This window comes from Biomphalaria glabrata, chromosome 3, assembly GCF_947242115.1.
Source record: "Biomphalaria glabrata chromosome 3, xgBioGlab47.1, whole genome shotgun sequence".
In the NCBI taxonomy this organism is placed as follows: domain Eukaryota; kingdom Metazoa; phylum Mollusca; class Gastropoda; family Planorbidae; genus Biomphalaria; species Biomphalaria glabrata.
The window spans coordinates 25,548,333-25,569,145 of NC_074713.1; positions in this window are offsets into that span (position 1 = coordinate 25,548,333).

Genomic DNA, 20,813 nt, shown 5'->3' on the forward strand with positions numbered 1-20,813 from the left:
TCTGCAATGAAGAATGCAAGAAAACGCTTTTGGCGTCGGGGCTTCGCCCCGAACTCCATTGATGAATAATGAGCTGTACTTGTCAGGAGAATGCGTTTCTGCAATGAAGAATGCAAGAAAACGCTTTTGGCGTCGGGGCTTCGCCCCGAACTCCATTGATGAATAATGAGCTGTAGATGTCAGGAGAATGCGTTTCTGCAATGAAGAATGCAAGAAAACGCTTTTGGCGTCGGGGCTTCGCCCCGAACTCCATTGATGAATAATGAGCTGTAGATGTCAGGAGAATGCGTTTCTGCAATGAAGAATGCAAGAAAACGCTTTTGGCGTCGGGGCTTCGCCCCGAACTCCATTGATGAATACTAAGCTGTACTTGTCAGGAGAATGCGTTTCTGCAATGAAGAATGCAAGAAAACGCTTTTGGCGTCGGGGCTTCGCCCCGAACTCCATTAATGAATAATAAGCTGCAGATGTCAGGAGAATACGTTTTTGCAGTGAAAAAGCAAGAAAACCTTATAGCGCTGCCCCAGTTGTTTGGTTTTTCGCCGAAGGTTGAGAAATGCTGCTTTTTTATTCTCATATATATATATGTGTATGTATGTGTGTGTGTGTGTGTGCTGTACGCACGTTTATGCGTAGGGTTAGGGTTTACTGGGCGTTAGGGTTAGGGTTTGGAAAAAAATCGCCCCCCCCCCAGTCCAAAGTTCTGGATCCGCTAGTGCATAGTCTAGGCCTACTGCTACCATAGTCCAGACCTACTGCTACCATAGTCCAGGCCTACTGCTACCAAAGTCCAGGCCTACTGCTACCATAGTCCAGGCCTACTACTACCATAGTCCAGGCCAGTGGCGTAGCTACCAATGTGCGGGTGGTGCGGGCCGCACAGGGCACCAAGTGGAGAGGGGCACCAAAATTTCCCCCAGTGTGTATTAATTTCCTATTTCCCTGAGCGTTTCAGTAAAAACGACTAATTGTATGGACATGAACAAACATAAACTACTGTATTTTAAACATGAACTAACGATTTATAAACTAGTCATGTCGCTATTTTGTTTCATCTCCTTGACTATTTATTCCATCAATGTAAGTTATAGAACAGTTTGAATCTTATTTACTAGATTTATTTCGGGCACACGGTACATGCTGTTACTACACTGATCAATGCTCTGTAATATAAGGAAGAAGAAGAAGATAGGCCAACCTTTTTTTTACTTCATTGTTTAGTCCATTGGTTTAATCTAGATATTGAGTTTACAAATATATTTCTAAACTCTAGTTCTAATTAATTGTCTTAGTTTATTCATTTCTTTATGATTCTTTATAGTTTAATTTTGGAAATAATTCTATTGTATTGTCAATATTTTTAAATAAGCTAACCTTTGTTTTCTACGAGTTTTTTTTTTTAACTAACTAGTTAATTGTAATACTGTAACGTAAACAAAATGATGAACAGTGCTCAAGACTGACTAGGCTGGCTGGCGCCTCAAAACCCTTTTAAGCTCAGACGGAGAAATCGGCATCTCTGGTTCTGTCCGGTCTGGGTAGACTATAAGGGCCCTATACCCAGATCTATCGGGGTCCCTCATTTCCGACCCATCGGTATAACAGAAAATGCCATCTGATGGGTAGGACTTTAATGTAGCTGATGCCAAGTTTTGGAGTATGGCAGGTGTTAATCGCCTCTTGGTGGCTCCCTCTTGCCCTATAAGGGACATGTTTATTTGTAAGGCCGGCATTCTCCTCCGCGGAGGGCAAGTAGGCTACTAATTCTTCTAATAGGAATTCTATCAGTGGAGAGCCCAGATAATTTTGACAAACTGGCCGCAATGTGGAGGAACGATCGCATTTTTATGCGGTTCCTCTCTCTCCACTGTTGCACTAAGATTGAGGTGGGTAGCCTAGAGTCACCCCTTTTGTAGCGCTCGTAGGCCGTAAGTACCGCCCTCTCCCTCCTTAAATGTAAATGGGCCACGTTTGTTAAGATTTTAGCAGCGTTTGTTGGGCTTCTTCGAAATGTGCCACAAATGAACCTTAGTGCCTGTGATTGTACTCGGTCGAGTGATTCGATGACAGTTTTACTAGCATATACTTGAACTGTATAGCTGTACTCAATTAGTGATCTGACTGCCCCTAAGTACAATGTGCGTAGCATGTAAGCTTTGGCACCCCACTTTGTGCTGGCCAGCTTTCTTATTAATGCTAACTTCTCTGAGGCTTTTCTTTCAACTTCCTGGACGTGCTGGAGCATTGACAACTTTCTATCCAGGGTCGCCCCTAGATATTTTGGCGTGTTTTCACGTTGGAGTCGCAGCCCACCGAGTTGAAGCTCGAATAGGCTGAACAGGGACCAGGTCGTTTTGGCAACGTTTATATGAATCTGTCATTTGTCGCAATACGAGGAGATGGTTTGGAGGTCTGCTAGTAATGCCGCCTGTATTTGGTCGGCTTTCTTGCCGGTTGACCAGAGGACAATGTCATCCGCATAAAGCAGTTTCTTTGACCGCAGTGAGGTGCGTTTCTTAAATTTCTTAAGTCTAAAGAAGCATCGAGACAAATTTAAGTCACATCATTGCCAGAGTCCACCGACTATAGGCTAGCTGTTATTGGGTATGAATTAACTGAACAATTAAAAGCAACAAAGCAAAATGAGACGTTTATCATTGAATCCAGAAAAAAATGATGAGGCCGACATCCTGAATGATGAAAAAGAAGAAAATACTTCAATACCGCAGGTTCTAGAGAGACTAAAGGACAGCACACAAGCATGTCTTTAGTACACTCCTCAAAAATTCATACAGAAGAAGCTGAACCATCAGACAGTGTAAACAATACAGAAAGCAGGATAATAAACTCTAGACTGAACGACATTGGAGATTGGCCTGATGTCATCACAGATAATATTCACATACACCTTGTCACTCAAGGATCTGAAACAGTTCAGCGTATGGACAGTCAATTCAGAGAGGCGTATAGACATCAAGAATCAGCAAAAGGAAAGGAAAGCTTTCAAAGGCTTGTTTTTTTTGTTTTTTTTTTTTGCAAATGTCTAACGGTGAGAAAGTTCTTAGAAAGTGGATGTGTTATTCGCCAAAAAAAAAAAGAATCCTTATTTTGCTTCCCCTGCATACTCTTCTCAACAAGATCAAGTACCGAATCTTCATTTAAATCCAAAGACGGATTCAATGAGTGGTGGAGGTTATCAGAGCTCACATTCAGTCATCGCTTGCTTGGAGGGAGCTTGAAGTTCGCCTGAGAGTAGGGAACAATATTGACAACAAGGCCCAAGATTTGATTATACAAGAGACGAAAACCTGGAGAGTTAGTAAAATTACTATCAAAGTACGATCTACACTTGAGGGAGCATGTGCTTCGAACTAAGCTTTGTTTCAGACCGAATACATGTCTCCACAAATACAAAAATGAATTTATTACAATATCGGGGGATCACGCTAAAAAACAAATCATACAGCAAGTAATACAAGCCAAATATTTCTCTATTATTTTTGACAGTACACCTGACATCTCAAAGCTGGATCAAACTTCCCAAATTTTACGGTATGTTGTCATGGATAATGACGGGGTGCAGGTTCGTGAGTCTTTTGTTGACTTTATCGACACAAAGGACAAGCATGCTGCTGAAATCGCTGAGATGATTCTAGAGAAACTGCGTTCGGATGGCTTAGACATAATGGACTGCAGGGGGTCAAGACTATCATAATGCTGCGGTCATGAAAGGTCAAAACTACGGTGTCCAAAAACGTATTCTAGAAGTCACTATTCATTGCCTGCTCAAATCATTCTCTTAATTTAGCAGAAATTCGAGCTGCTGAAGCTGAAGTCAATTCGGTAATATTTTTTGGTACACTGGACCGTTTACACGCCTTTTTCTCAACTTCAACTCACCGCTGGGATATCCTCATCAAAATAACCGGAACTAGCATTAAACGTTTAGATGAAACCCGCTGGAGCGCCAGAGGAGAAGCCGTCAAGGTGGTTAAGGATAAATTTTCTAAAATTATAGAAACTCTGGAGACAGTAACTAGCAGAGATGAACATTCATCGACTAGATCTGAAGCAGGTGGATTATTAGTTGCTATTCAATCTTTTAATTTTCTCACCTATCTTGGATTTTGGGCTCCTGTATTAACTGAAATTAATGATGCGCAAGTCTACCTTCAAAAACAAGGATTGTCTATTCGAGACTGCTCACTCAAACTAAAAACATTAGAGACATTTTTAAGTAGTTATCGATAGAACCTAAAAAACGTATTGGCCATAAGAAAAAGATGCCTGGTGAGAAAAGTGACTACTCTGTAGCCTACTTACACACAAAGAAGAGCTTCGAAGGGAAATTTATTCTACCTTGGACAGGATTGTTCAAGAAATAATCACCCGATTCGAACAACTTCATAATGTAGCAGATTGATATGAATTTTTGTCACCTTCCCAGCTATTAAATCCTCAGGTCGAAATCAATCTCGATAGTACTCCTAGAGACATTGATAAAAACGAATTTCTGCTGGAGCGAAAGTCATCATGATTCGCCTATTTTTGACTCTTGCGGTAAGCGTTGCTACATGCGAGAGAAGTTTTTCCAAACTTAAACTGATCAAGAATTACTTGCGATCAACGATGACAAATTTACGACTCACTAATTTGGCCATTTTGTCCAATGAACAAGAGCTGGTGGAAAAAATTGATTTCGATAAAATTATTGATACTTTTGCGCAAGAAAGCGCGTAAAATTCATTTGTAGTATGTTTATGTAAAAGTGATTTTTTTGAATTAACAATATTTGATTAATGAATACATATTATTTTGAACAAAAAAGTAAGGTTTTGCTATGTTATTAATTAGTTAGTCTTTTTTTTTAGGGGGGGGGGGGGGCATCAATATGAGGTACCGCACCAGGTATCATATACTCTAGCTACGCCACTGGTCCAGGCCTACTGCTACAATAGTACAGGCCTACTGCTACCAAAGTCCAGGACTACTGTTATCATAGTCCATGCCTACTGCTACCAAAGTAGAGGCCTACTGCTACCATAGTCCAGGCATACTGCTACCAAAGTCCAGACCTACTGCTACCATAGTCCAGACATACTGCTACCAAAGTCCAGGCCTACTGCTACTATAGTCCAGGGCTACTGCTACCAAAGTCCAGGCCTACTGCTACCAATGTCCAGGCCTACTGCTACCGTTTTTTTAAATGTTTGTAAAATGTTAAACATGTTTTGGATGTTACTTCAGAGTTAAAGATAATCTACTTCCTACTATTCCTAGTCCAAATGTCTCGCAGGACGATGGAGGTTGGCAGCGGGCGGGGTATGAACTTGGGACCGCCGACAGGACCGAACGACAGTCCAGCGCACATACCACACGACAATGCAGCCATCCAGTGGATCTACTGCACGGGCCGGAATAAGTAAATGGAGTCGTCGGGCAGGATTTTTTGTAGAGTTTCCTACTCCTTTTCAAAAGCTTTAATATAAATTCATATACTAATAATAATAAAATATTTTAGAATAAAGAATAAATTTAGTCTCATTTTCTTTCTTATTAACAAAATATTTAATAATATGCGTAGTTTAATTTAATAATTATTTTTTTTATAATGTATTTTTTTTTAATTTGTGGAGGGTAAGCCATTGTGTTGACGTACTGTCTTCAATCCGGAGCTGCTCTAAGTGGACACTTCTTAGCCACGTCAGTGTTGCCAGCCGTAATATTTCAAGTATTGTCGGGAAAAAAAAAGCAAAAAAAATATATATTTGTATGACAAAAAATTTTCTGACCCGTCGAAATTCGGATTTTTTTCTTTATTGTGGAGGCCGGTCTTTTATGGGAGCCCCGATTTTATAAATGCCCCGTCTTTTATGGATGCCCCATGGGCAGTAGCCCTCATTTAAATCTACTACTAGGCCTACATTTGCATTTTGTTTCCAAATATTCTCGTTGTCTTCAATAAATATTATTGCGTCATTATATTCAAAGAACTTAGATGGAGCCTGCTCATACTTCAAGTTTCTTGAACTAAATTCTTCACTTTCTAATTTGGACCTGTGTTCTGTGATTTCTTTATACGGACTCGCAGCACGCAAGCGTGTAAATCACTAGATTTAGGATAACCGTAATGTGACCAGACCGGACAATGGCACTGTGGCAATGTGTATGAGCCTTTATCATTCTCTGTGTGTGTGTGTGTGTATTTGAAAGATAGAAAGAGAGGAAGAGAGAGAGCGCACACCTGGATATAAATACAGTTGAATTCAGTATATCGGACCACATCTGAACGCAATATTAGTCCTTAATAACCGCTTGGTCCGATTAACCGGATTCGAATGTATAATAGGATTTGTTTCGGTACTTTAGGATTCAATCCGAATAAGCGTCTGGTCCCATTAACCGATGGTCATATTAACGGGATTCAAATGTACAATTTAATTTTTATTTTAACTAATTCACATTTCATAATTAATCTAGAGAAAATTATCTGGAAATATTTCAACAAATTTATAAAAGGCTAGCAAATGGCGGACTACGAAATGACAAGATGTCCAAGAGAAGATCATGTGTTTATTAGGCCAGATCGGTTTAAAAAATAATGCCGAAGTAGAAACTCTATTCTATGTAAACGTTCTTTAGATAAACACTACGGTCTAGAGAAAATGAATATGCAAGGGGAGGAATCCACATTCATAAAAAATGAATTATCTTGTTTTAGCTAGTATACTATTATTTATTTGCTGATTGCTGTCACAAATTATATTTATCTACATCCTGTACTTTTATGTTGTGGTAGGTCCACTGGTTTCTTAGAAAGGGAGGGGCACCATCGCATTCTTAAATCCGGACCCACGAGTGTTGACAGATGTATTGGGTGAGAGCCTGGAGGCTGTAGAATATTTTTGTTGCCAGTCATTTCAATCCCTAATACAGTTCGTAAATGGACACTTTTAAGGGGTCTACAGTAATTTTTTCTATTTTTTTAACCATAACGGTACGATTCTCGTTTCTATCAGTGCAAGATAAACCATGGAGCTAACGGGTTTTCCCGATAGCAGAAAATTCCCAGCAGCCTCATTAATACTCGCTTGGTTTTTATCAACATGTCCAGTGCTGTAAGCCAATTTTAAAAAAATAGGGGGGGGGGAGACTAATGCACTCACCTAGATAATATGTTGTGCAAGAATACGAACCTGGTAAGATGAGACATTTGTTAAAATAATATCTATCGTTGAGAGTGGACACGAAAGATGAAGTTTATATAATGGACCTCATTCACCAATCGTAAACAAACAACATTTAGCCACGTGATTCTTATATATCTAGTATACAAATTATGTAATCCATAAAGGCTGTCACGTGATACATATTTTTCCTTGTTTTATCAATATTATGACGTGGCTAAATGTGTTTATTTACGATTGGTGAATGAGGTCCATTAAATTAACTTTTCCAGTAAACAAAGACCTCTTATAAATGATCATATATAGTACTGAGGTCAGTTTTGATAATATGCTGGGGCTAAGGCTTGGATCCTGTTCCACTAGTTGCTGCATATTACATTATTAGCCTAAATGACAACGATTTCTTGACACACGGCTAATACAACTTTACTAACAAAAAGTTTTGAATTATGGGTCTTGGCTATCATTGTAGTTTGATTAGCCAAGTACTTGTCAAGTACTTGTAGTTAGCAAAAGAGATGAAATCAATGCATCTATTTGCACTGCAGTAAAAACTACGGCAAATTACATCTTTCAAATCATCGTTTTAAAGCACCGAGTGACCTAAGAGGTTAAGAGCCATATACACAGAATGTTTTAGGTTAAGCCTTAAGGGAGGATGGCAAAAAAAAAACACAAAAAAACACGTGACAGACGGACGGACAAATATAAACAAAATCTTTTTTTTACAATGGTGTCAGCTTACAATGTCATATGCAAGCTGCAAGTGATTGTTATTTCTTTGTTAATGTTGCAAATCAGAGTGAATTATTTGACTAAACTGTTAGTTTCATGATTAGACAACTACACAGAGAGTGTTACACCGCCTTCTCCCATCTCTCGCATATCTGTTGCTGTCTATTCAACAAACCTGGATAAGATTGGAGATCTAGTCAGCAAAACGTAAACATTAAAGAAACTAGAGCAGAAATACACAGTCCAATACGTCAAGACTAAATATAACATTAAGGCATACCCGTAATGTCTTTTAAACACTCAATGACAGAGTTAAACAAAAACATTCATGACAGAGTTAAACAAAAACACTCAATGACAGAGTTAAACAAAAACATTCATGACAGAGTTAAACAAAAACATTCATGACAGAGTTAAACAAAAACATTCATGACAGAGTTAAAGAAAGAAAAAGAAGAGTCTTTTAAAACACATGAAAGATGGAAAAAAGAGGAAAGTCTTTAAACACACATTTACAGTGATGAGCATGGAATGAATGAGGTGTATGTAAACACACATTTTACAGGGTTGAACAAAAAGAATGTGTTTCTAAACACAAATTGACAGAGTTAAAGAAAAAAAGAAGTGTCTTTACAACACATATTGATAGAGTTAAACAAAAGAATTGTCTTTTAAATACACACTGACAGAGTTTAAAAAAAAGAATGTTTTGTACACACACATTGACATGAACAAACAAGAAAAGTCTTTGAAATACACAATAATAAAGTTGAGCATAAAAAAAGAAGTATTTTTAAAACACACATTGACAGAGAAGACAATAAAAAAGTCTTGTGTTGAAGACACAGGTGGAAAGAGAATTCCAAGCTGACAGAAATGATACAACTAGAAACATTAAAAAGGAAAAAGATTTTTAAAATAACTTAGTAAAAACAAAGCTCATATTAAGTGTAATTGTATCAATGAGTTTGGATCAGTCATGTAGTTTATTGACCCATCTAGACATAATAAATCTGTACAATTAGAAATATCTTTACCAATTGTTTTTGTTTAGCGCTTGGCTATCTTAATGTTCTATGATCCTATCACGTGTCTGGACCACTTGTGAAAGGAGGAAGGAAGAAAGGGGTATCTTGTGAATAATCTTTTTTTTAAACCATAAAAACAAATTCACTCAGTGCTCAACAGTCATCAAGAGGACTAAGTCAATTTATACCACCAAATCTGTCAAGTACGATTTCTTTCCCTTGCTCAAGATACCTTACAAAATAATTAATTACCAATAAATAATTAACTAATTGGTTAATTTTTTTTAAATTGATTCTTGTGTTGTCATGTAAAAGCTTAATCCGAGATTTGGTGTGTAAGAAATAACATGTACAAACATTTTACCAGACAGACAGACAGACAGACAGAGTGAGTTGATATAAGCTTTGTACTAAAGAAATAAGCGGCACACACACACACACAATCTACACCCTCCTCCCCACAGCCCACCCTTCTTCCTCCAATAGATACAAAAATTAAAAAATCTTACCTACCAGAATTCCCTGAATCACATACAATACTATACTTGTGAAGTTGAACAGTTTACACACACTAAGAGAACATTATTCCTCCAATTAGTAGTCGTATGAAACCAGTGTCTGGATAGACTTCAGACTGTTCATTAAAATGTGCACGACCGCGCGTAAAAGCGCCAGCAGATTGATAGTAACGCACACTGAGAGAAACTGTCATGGTAAAATGGAAAAGAGGAGGGGGTGGGCGGCACACTATATTAAAATAGTAATAAAAACAAGTTTAAGAGAAGAAGAAGAAGAAGAAAAAAAAGACACTGAACACTAGAGGCTTATGGGAAGGTCTGGTGCATGTCAATGACACGTTCTAAAACGTCAGCAGTCACAATGTACCCTTGAGGTGGTAGGGTTGGGGGTGGGGAGGGAATGATGAGCACTACTCAAGAACTTTTCGTATTTCTTTCCACTCGGCGTCCTGGAGTAGGGACAGCATCTGTTTTCAAAAAGTTCATATCTACTCATTTTGTATGTCTGTCTGAATGTCTGTTCTCGGGTAAAAAGTTTGTACACGTTATTTCTCCCACATCTATTCTCGGATCAAGTTAAAACTTTTGTAAAACGGTTTCCATATCAGGCAGTTCTTTGTAACTTTCTTTTTTCTGCTCTTTAAGGGCTCTTCGCTAGTCCCGACTTTTTGTTTCCGGAACACGCCTTATTGCCGGGCCAAGCGTCTTAATTTTGACTGCCAATGGTGAGTAGATTTGTGAAATCGCAATTCCGTAATGTCATTATTGTTATTCTTTAGTGATATCTATTCTAAAAGATCTTCGTGTCATTATTGTTATTCTTTAGTGATATCTATTCTAAAAGATCTTCGTGTCATTATTGTTATTCTTTAGTGATATCTATTCTAAAAGATCTTCGTGTCATTGTTGTTATTCTTTAGTGATATCTATTCTAAAAGATCTTCGTGTCATTATTGTTATTCTTTAGTGATATCTATTCTAAAAGATCTTCGTGTCATTATTGTTATTCTTTAGTGATATCTATTCTAAAAGATCTTCGTGTCATTATTGTTATTCTTTAGTGATATCTATTCTAAAAGATCTTCGTGTCATTATTGTTATTCTTTAGTGATATCTATTCTAAAAGATCTTCGTGTTTGTATTATTGCTTTATTGATTATGTTTATGTGATTATTAAAAAAAAGAGTCTATGAACTGAGTTTTTCATCCTTTTATTACAGTACACACAGAAATATTGTTGATATTGGCAAGTAACAGACATTTTTTAAAAAGAAGCTTGTGTCAACTCTGTCTGGTAAAAAGTTTGTATACGTTATTTCTCCCTTGTTAAACAGTGGAACTATTTTTTTCTCGGGGGTGGGGAGGGCAGCTAGGTTTCTTCTATAGTGCAAAACGCTTCTCACCGACACAGAATTAGCCAATGATGTAACTGTTTTATAGTATTTGTTTTATTTTGATGTTGTATTTTCAAAGTTGTTTCATCTTAAGTTGGTAAACATGCTATTCGTGCAACAATATTGATTTAACAAATACCCCACATCTATCTATCTCTCTCATACAGATACACACACGCACACACATCAAAGCTTCTCAAACTTCGATACACCTGCCAGGGCCGGCCTTAGAAAACTGAAGGCCCTAGGCAAAGCGAAAAGTGAGGTTTTATGCGCAGTGAATAATCATCATCATCATCATCAAACTCCATTAGAGTGAGGGCTTGAGAGGCTCAAATCCTCTCTTGCAAAAGCCCTGGACAGAAACCCTGCTGTCTTGCGTAGTGCATAAATGTCGCCATACAGGTCGAGAATTTTGGGTTTCCCAGACCTGTCGAGACGGAGATCAGCAAGTCTGGGGCAGTCAAACAGAATATGAGGCACGGTTTCCTCTTCTTCCCCGCAGCGGGGGCACCGTGAATCAAAATTTGGCCATAGCCGCGAGAAATATGAGCCAATAGGACAGTGGTCTTTCCGGCACTGTGCTATAATAGCTTGCTCAGGCCTGGACAGCCTCCACCACGCGGAAGTGCGGTCAGGGCGCCTCATGCGCTCCAAGACTCCACGGGCTTTTTGGGACTTGAATTAACTGATCTTTCGATCGATTCATAGTCCAATGTTCATGCGCAGTGAATAGCGTGGCCCTAAATGAAATAGAAAAACACAAAATTCAGACCGTAAAATACGCAAAGAATTATACGCCGCCTTGTAGCTATATCTCATTAAACAAATCATTTAAATTCATATTGCGCAATTATGTGTTTCATATATGATTCATGATCACCAGACTAGAAATAACATTTGGACATTTCATCAAAAGGATCCAACAATGGTCGTCTAACATACGTAGTCTAACAAGTAGATCTAGACATAAACATTTGTCCGTAAACTTTGAATTATAACAGAGACTTACTACTAGACTAGTAGACATAGAGCAAAAGAATTCTATTATGTTTGAGATTCGATCCATGCTTCGCAATTTTTTGGCTAAAAAAATCTTTGAGTCCTGTGTGAGGCCCCCACTAATCGGACGCCATAAGCGCCTGCTTAGTTTGCCTATGTCTAAGGCCGGCCCTGCATCTGTGCAAAATGTTCATCTTCATTTGAAAGTGGAGGCAAGCTAAAGAGTGGCTGCAGAGTCTCCGGACGGTTGCTACGATAGCCCCGGGTTCAAGCTTCCTAATTAGGACGTCATTAATCATAGAGCTATAAATAGCTCTGTCGCCATCATCAGAATTTAAATTCGGTGATAAGATATAAATGTTATAAGGAAGATTTAATTTAAGAAATGTGTGGGTCGAGAGGTCGAACTAACTTGAAAATTACAAATCTGCTCTGAGATACTTTCATGAAAATATTTTGAGAAACGCTGGCCTGTCTGGGCTGAAGGCCATGGTTGTCTAACACTGTGACCGCTTAAGTGTCGTTCAAAGGGAAAGCACTCTCACTATTTTCTTCTTTTCAGTCTCCGAGTTAAAGCCTGCAAGCTATGACGTCATCACGCAACCATCTTTCTTGTTTTTCTAGGGGTCAATAATCGGCATGTTGGGTTACTGGGTCTATGAAAGCACTGACAAAGTTGCGGAGAGATTTGAGAGAAAGATCATCAGAATATCTTCAAGCATCCAGCACCGGGCAATACAATAAACGTTTTGTTTGTTTAAACACATACAATAGTGGCATCAGTTACATCAGAAGAGAATTGAAATGTTGACAGAGAGGAATGAAATCAAACAGCCACTATGTGTAAATATCGGTATAGATTTTAGATTATTTTATCAGTGGCGTAGCTAGAGTGGGAGAGGGGTGGGAAGAATTTGAAAATCACAGGGGCCACACTAGAAGGGGGGGGGGCTTCAAATGAGCGTTTTTTTTGTTGTTTTTTTTTGCATGTTTAAATATTAAGCAAAATGCAGGAGCCTCCAAGAGGTCAAGCCCCTTCCGGGCACTCAAATGATGGAAAATTCCTATTTACGTCCCTGTATTTTTTGTTATCCTCTAGGCCATGGGCGTAGCCAGGATTTTTTTTCGGGGAGGGTTTTGATTCCCCCCCCCCCCGATATCCCCCCCGGCGAAAAAAAAAATATGTGTGTGTGTGTGTGTGTACATAATTAATCTTTATTACATTCTGACCCTTTCGGAAGACGTTTATTGTTTATTGTAGACTCCCCGCCCTTGCTAGCAAGGGGGTCTGGGAGAGTTCGCAGCGCTCCTCCAGCGCGGGGCGAAGCCCCGCCGCCGAGCACTATTTCTGGTATTAAAAGCCAACAAAATGCATATTCTGAGGTATCTACAGTGCATTATGTTGCTATTAAAAAGTTTTATTTCAAAAACCTAATGTGCTATTCTTACTGACTTAGACCCTCTCGCGCCGTTCGGCGCATTTTCCGGCAAGCTGTTTCCGCAACTCTTATTTTGCGTAATTCATTTTGTCGGAAAACATGTCCCGCAAAACCTCATGCGACGCTCTGTCACAACCTTACTAAGGATTCGACTCCCAGTTCGGCATATGATTTCTTTGATTTAGACCCGATCTCTATGACTACTCCTAAAATCTGTCTTAGCCATCTTTGTTGAGACACATTTAAGGATTTTCAATATCGGCAGAAGACTATTCACACTTAATTAATGGAGCCCAAGCCACTGGTAGAAGTTTGTAACCTTTCTTGACCATGCTCTTGGAATTACATGTCGGTATTTTGTTCCCCTGGCAATCAAATTATTAAATAAGAACAATCTGGTATAAACTTTGTCACATGTAAATTATGAGTGAGTCTGGTGTGAATGTACACTTTGGTTTCTTATAGTTATACTGTTTTTGTCTGGTGTAATGCACAAATTGTAAGACAAATTTCCTGACGGATAATAAAGATTATTATTATTATTATTATTTCGCTTTAGATTTTAAATCGAAAAGGAAAGTTTTTTCGTCAAATCATCTGTTGAGGGGTTTTAAACTAAAAAATCTGTTTTTTTTTTTTTTTTGTTTTGTTTTTAATTCAAAACCCTATTTAGCTACGATCATAGAATTTAGTGACTGTAGTTTGCTTTAAAATAATATTGAAGAGAGAGGTTTTCAACTCTAAACGCTCTGTAGCTACGCTCATAGAATTTTGAGTGTGTAATTTGCTTTTTTTATATTGAAGATGGGGTTACCGAGGCAGTTTTGAGTTAAAAACCCTCTACCAGGGGGTTTTGAGTTTAAATCCCCCTACCAGGGGGTTTTGAGATTTAAAAAACCCCTATCAGGGGGTTTTGAGATACAAATCCCTCTACCAGGGGGCTTTGAGTTTAAAACCCACTACAGGGGGTTTTGAATTTTAAACCCCCTACCAGAGGTTTTTGCAGTTAAATCCCCCTCTTCTATAAAACAAAACAAAAAAAATGCAAACAACAATCCCCAAATTCCAACAGCACAGTTGAGGAAGATTTTGATTTTAAACCCCCCTCCAAAATTTACGATAAACCCCATCTTCAAAATAAAAAAAGCAAATTACACACTCAAAATTCTACGAGCGTAGCCAAAGGGGTTTTGAGTTTCAACCCCCCCCTTTCCAGTTGGGGTTTGAAGCTAAAACGTACCTCTTCAATATAAAAAAAAGCAAATTACACACTATAAAATCTAGCCTATGAGCGTAGCCAAAGGGGTTTTGAGTGTAAATCACCCTCCTCCAGATGGCTTTTTCTTTAAAGTTTAAAATCCCTCCAGATGGTTTTGAGTTTAAAATTCCCCTACAGAGCGTTTAGAGTTGAAAACCTCTCTCTTCAATATTATTTTAAAGCAAACTATAGTGACCGAATTCTTTAATCGCAGCTAAATAGGGTTTTGAATTAAAAACAAAACAAAAAAACTCCAGAGATTTCTTAGTTTAAAACCCTTCAACAGATGATTTGACGAAAAAACTTTCCTTTTCGATATAAAATCTAAAGCGAAATACAGGCATGTAATTCCAAGAGCGTAGTCAAGAAAGGTTACAAATTTCTACCAGTGGCTTGGGCTCCATTAATAAAGTGTGAATAGTCTTCTGCCGAAATTGAAAAACATTAAATGTATCTCAACAAAGATGGCTAAGACAGATTTTAGGAGTCAGTCATAGAGATCGGGTCTAAATAAAAGAAATCATATGCCGAACTGGGAGTCGAATCCTTAGTAAGGTTGTGACAGAGCGTCGCATGAGGTTTTGCGGGACATGTTCTCACACAAAATGAATTACTCAAAATAAGAGTTTCGAAACAGCTTGCCGGAAAATGCGCCAAACGGCGCGAGAGGTCTAAGTCAGTAAGAATAGCACATTAGGTTTTTGAAATAAAACTTTTTAATAGCAAGATAATGCACTGTAGATACCTCAGAATATGCATTTTGTTGGCTTTCAATACCAGAAATAGTGCCCGACGGCGGGGCTTCGCCCCGCGCTGGGGGAGCGCTGTGAACTCCCCCAGACTCCTTGCTAGCAAGGGCGGGGAGTCTACAATAAACAATAAACGTCTTCCGAAAGGGTCAGAATGTAATAAAGATTAATTATGTACACACACACACACACACACACACACATATATATTTTTTTTTCCCCGAAAAAAAATCCTGGCTACGCCCATGGTGCCTGTATTATGTACAGAATATTGACGTAGCCTATAACCTACACAAGCTATAGTTCAGGGCCTCTATTACCTGGAGGCCCGCTAAAAAAACTATCTGTTTGAGCAATAGTCTTATACAGTGCTTTTTTTTTTTTTTTTTTGTAAAAAAATAGGTTCCGGTACTCAATGATTAGGTGCCGGTGCTCAATGATTGCCTAACTTTTAACTACTAAAAAATTAATAATATACGTTAAAATACAAGAAAAGTAATATTTTTTCCACACATTCAAAAAGGTGCCGGTACGCCGTACCGGTGCGTACCGTCACAAAAAAGCCCTGGTCTTATATACTTAAACAAATTGCATCAATTTGATAAAATTACTTAATCTTTTCACCTGACTTTTGTAGATAAGTCTAAACGGAGGTAACACTCAAATAACCAAATCAATGAACACAGGCGAAAGGTCGACAATGCAGAAAATAATGGACGCTAGTTGTTAGGCACCCCCGCGTTGTGTCCTGTGTAGATAAGTCTAAACGAGGTAACACTGAATCAAATCAATGAACACAGGCGAAAGGCCGACAACGCAGAGAAATGATAAACACTAATGAACTTTATTGAACAAGAAGTTTAAAACAAAATGAAGGGAACCATCGAATGTCGCTAAGTTAAATGTCTGCTCCAGAAACTGAAGCCTACCTTTCAAATCCTAGTCTTGTTTTTACTAGTCACGCTATTGTGACTAAGTAAAAAGTTTACTCTTTTGATGAAACAAATAACTTTTCGCGCCAAATTCCTAATCGTGTCCTAACATCTGTTTCAATAGATTAAGAAGACTATGGAAATTGTATCATTTAAAAGAACTTTTTTGTTACTTTTTACCAGAGTTTGCATTTATAAGTGTTTCTTGAATAAGAATGACTTTAAGTTAAAGATTGGTTTAGAAAATGATATATAATATCTGGAATTATAAAGGGTCCCAAATCTCAAATAGCTTATCAAATCTAAATCCGGTCCTGGCTTGGTGACAATCCATCATTCAGTCCACAATGTGATAGACCACTTTGAGCAATATCCCATATCAGTATCTAGAGAAATAAGCCAGCAGCGTTTTTGGTGGTCTCCAAATGTGATAATGTCAGAATATGTCTCTGTCTGAAAACAAAAGTTAACGTTGTGGTTCTCAAAACGATTTTGTGTTGTTCGTAGACCTGGGTGCTATACAGGGGTCACCAAAGGCTCTTCGAACTCTTCCACCAAAGGTGCATGCATTTAACACTAAGATACGCAGCTTACAAATGTTCTGCTGAACAATTGAAAGCCAAGGGCGATCTTCTATGCCCAGCATAAAGAAGGAAAGGGGTCAAAGAGGTATAGCTGATAAAGATCGACTAAGCCTTGAGTTTTCTCTCTCTCTGACATAGAGGGAACAGCAAGAAGCAAATGGCTGGAGAGCTCTTGCACAAAAAAGGTGACTGGGGGCATATATTTGAGACAAAAAAAAAAGCCTCTACCACAGCCAGGTTCAAAGGGAGAAAAGAGAAATGTACTCCCCGGCAGACAACGACTTTATCTGCGTGATGTGTGACAAACTATACACATCTTAATTAGGTAGAGACACTTTTTTAAAGTACGGAACTCGAATGCATTACGTCCATTGATACTTCCTTATTTTTCTTCTGTATGTTTAATTTTAAAAATAAAATCTAAAAAAAAAAAAGTAAACTCATTTTTTTTTTAAAACTTCACTCATAGTTTAAGGGCTTTTTTTTTCTTCTTTTTTTTTTACTAACTAAATAAAATTGACGTTTTCTTTTGGCTTGATTTCTTTCATGTTCACGTATCATTAACATATTTTTCAAATAACGTTGTTTTTTTTTTACAGTCATCCAATCTGGCAATCTAGACACTCCTCACACTTGCGATACAGCCAGCAATTAACAAACTTTCCAGATCATAAAATTGTGTGAATTAACGTTTTAGCCAGGCTTCCGATCAACACTTCACATTGGCGTGTCGATTCTTGTTTGTTTGACTGTGTTTCCCCCCATGTATTTGTTTTATTTTCCCTGCGGTGCAAGACGGCAAGAAAGGGAAACGAAATGGCATGTCGTGTGAACATATAGCTGGCAATAATGTCTTGCACGTCAGTTATTAGATTAAGGTCGTATGGAAATCTAAAAATTGAGTTTCAGAATGTATATTTTTTAACTGAAATTAGGGTTACTAGACGTCCAACAATAAGAGGACATGCATCCTCCTTTTAGAGGGCATCAGTTTAAAATTTGATAATGTAGAACTTTCCTACTTTTGTTAACTGCAAAGCATTGTGGTTACACGGAGACAGCTAGTCCAATCATTTGACGCCTATTTAGAACTTAATTGTCTTACTTGTGGTTAAATCAGAATCTATTCCGCAAATAAGAATATGCAAACACACTCCATAACAAGCCTATTATCCAGCAATCGTCTTCCGTTCATCTGGTTTAAACAAACTGATTATCATGCATGCAGTACCCAAGGGAATAGGTGTTCCATGAGAATGATGTACATTTGTTGAACAGAAAGATGACACGTTGTAAAATGAGGTGTTCCATGAGAATGATGTACATTTGTTGAACAGAAAGATGACACGTTGTAAAATGAGGTGTTCCATGAGAATGATGTACATTTGTTGAACAGAAAGATGACACGTTGTAAAATGAGGTGTTCCATGAGAATGATGTACATTTGTTGAACAGAAAGATGACACGTTGTAAAATGAGGTGTTCCATTCTTCAAGAGCGTTCATTTCAAATGTGTAAGTCGTACATACAGGGCTTGGTGGCTGAGTGGTAAGCGCTTGGCTGTCTCGGGTTCGAATCTTGGTGAAGACTGGGATTTCGGAATTCTGGATTTTAAGGGCGCCCTTGAGTTCACCCAACTCTAATGGATACCTGACATTAGCTGGGAAAAAGTAAAGCTGGTTGCACGTTGTGCTGTCGACATGGAATCTTTTTTAACCGTGAGTCATAGAGAGTCAATAGAGACAGGTGATGTTTGCATCATCTGCCCTAAAGATCACTAGGTGTCAAATGGTTACTTCACTTCTAAAGATCTGTGAACTTTCTTTTGAAAAAAGTTTTCGCTGGTCAGTCACGACAAAGAGGACAAAAGAAATAGACTTAACATTGACTAAGGGAGAGGAATTTTTTCTTTGTCGCAAATTTAGTCTATAATCAGAAGAAAATGTGAAGTTCTAAAAGTATTCCTACGCCAACGAGGAGTAAAAATAAAGTTTCCCTGCGCGACCTTGTGTTCTATTGGGCAGATTATGTAAAGGTCTCTTGTCTCTGTGGCCAACCGTTAACAAGGGTGTCATGTGGCCAACTAATGTCAGCTACCCAGCTTGGTGGACTCTGTGGAACCCGAAAATAAAAACTCGTACCCGGGTCCCCCTCGGTTCGAAAACCAAGCGCTTTACCGCTCAGCCATCGCGCCAATGAGAAACTACTGCCAAATGTTTGGTTTGAGAACAATGTTACTGAACATTTTAAAATTGTATTCATTGAATGATTTTGCCCATTATTTGAAAATGTAACCCACAATGGAAACAAAAGCACAAGTTTTGCATGGAATACTGACTGTATACTACAGTATGAAAAACAAATAGGGAATCAGTATTTGCGCAGGTAAAACGTATCTATTTATAGTACTATGAGTATAATGTGGATGACTCTTTCCACCCGCCCTCATTGTTATTGAGAAGGAATGAGAAAAAAAAGGTAAATCGATTGGGAGATTTAAAGCACCAAAGAAAGAGAATGGAACGTTTGCGTGAGTAGCCTCCCCTTGTTCGCTCGTACATTAACGTTAATGGGGCGATAGCGTTAATACAATTCTTTTTATGTGTGTTTTTTTTTCCCCATAACTACAATAAAATGTCATGTATAAATTCTAATAGACTTATTTCCCTTTATTTACAGTAATTTACACCTTGTGCGAGGCATATGCAAATATTTGCAAGCCGTTCTAGGAGCCTGCAGTAGGGACAGTTGTTCCAAAGGATGTACTTCACATGTTGGGAACTGAAAGAATAATGTACACATCCGCCATTCGAATTCATTAAGTCAGTGGTGCGTAAACTAGGGCCAGCGGGCATATGGGGCCAATCGAAACAAACACCCACAGTGCATTATGAAGCCGAGGAGGTCATGGCCACGATTACACGTGACATTTATCTCAGAAATGTAAATGTTCCTCAATTGGTGGCAGACTTTGTTTTGATGCTGGCTCTTTTAATGTAACAAGTGGCTCATAGTAGTGAACTCAACAGTCAACGTTGACTGCGTTAAAGTTTTAAGCCAGAGGTCAGTGAAGTCTCTTATTACTGAACTTAGTGAAAATATCGAAGGATCTCAAACGCTTTTGTCTCAACACTTTAAAAAAAAAACGTGGCCTTGCTGCTGTAGACACGTAAATATCCAGCCCTTAACATTTGAACAATTTGAAAGCTTGTCGTGATGTTTGTGGCATTTTAAGTCTTGGGAAACGCTCTTTTTCATATGCAACTTCTCGTGTGACTAAAGAAAAACAACTCTGGTCACAGGTTGGGCATTTGTACTCTCCAAACTCTGCAGCATTATCTCCCGTGTTTCTACATCTGGTGCCTATACTATCTACAATCCAGAGTCCTGTCACACGGCAATAGAAAAAAAGAACAAATGGATCTTGTTACTTCAGCTGTGTAGAGGAAATCATAACTTTGGATCGTTCTCTTTCTTTTGTTGAATTGGACTTCACCAATAGTTGATCCACAGCAGTTTCTATTTCTCATAATTTGCTTACATTTAGTGTCTCATTTGGAAGTAAGTTGTTTCTGTGGTAAACTATTTCTGTGACCAGCTGTTTCACTGGGCAATTGTTGTTGTTTTTTCCCTGTGGTCACCTGTTTCTGTCCTTTGTCTCGCTAACTCACTTAATTCTTGCAAACAGGCGTAATGAAACATTGACACTTCTAGACAGGCTTAATGAAACTTTGACACTTCTAGACAGGCGTAATGAAACTTTGACACTTCTAGACAGGCGTAATGAAACCTTGACACTTCTAGACTTTTCTATAAACTCAACCAAAGCGTCCAGTCTCACTAGAGTTCTACCCCAAGACCCCCAGCCGTGCTGTCGATTTTTTGCTCTTTTTGCTACCACGCCTAAATTTTGTTTCTAGTTTATTTACACAAGTGATAATGTGTTTTAAATGCAAAAGCTAAGGCCCTACCTATTATTGGTGCAGC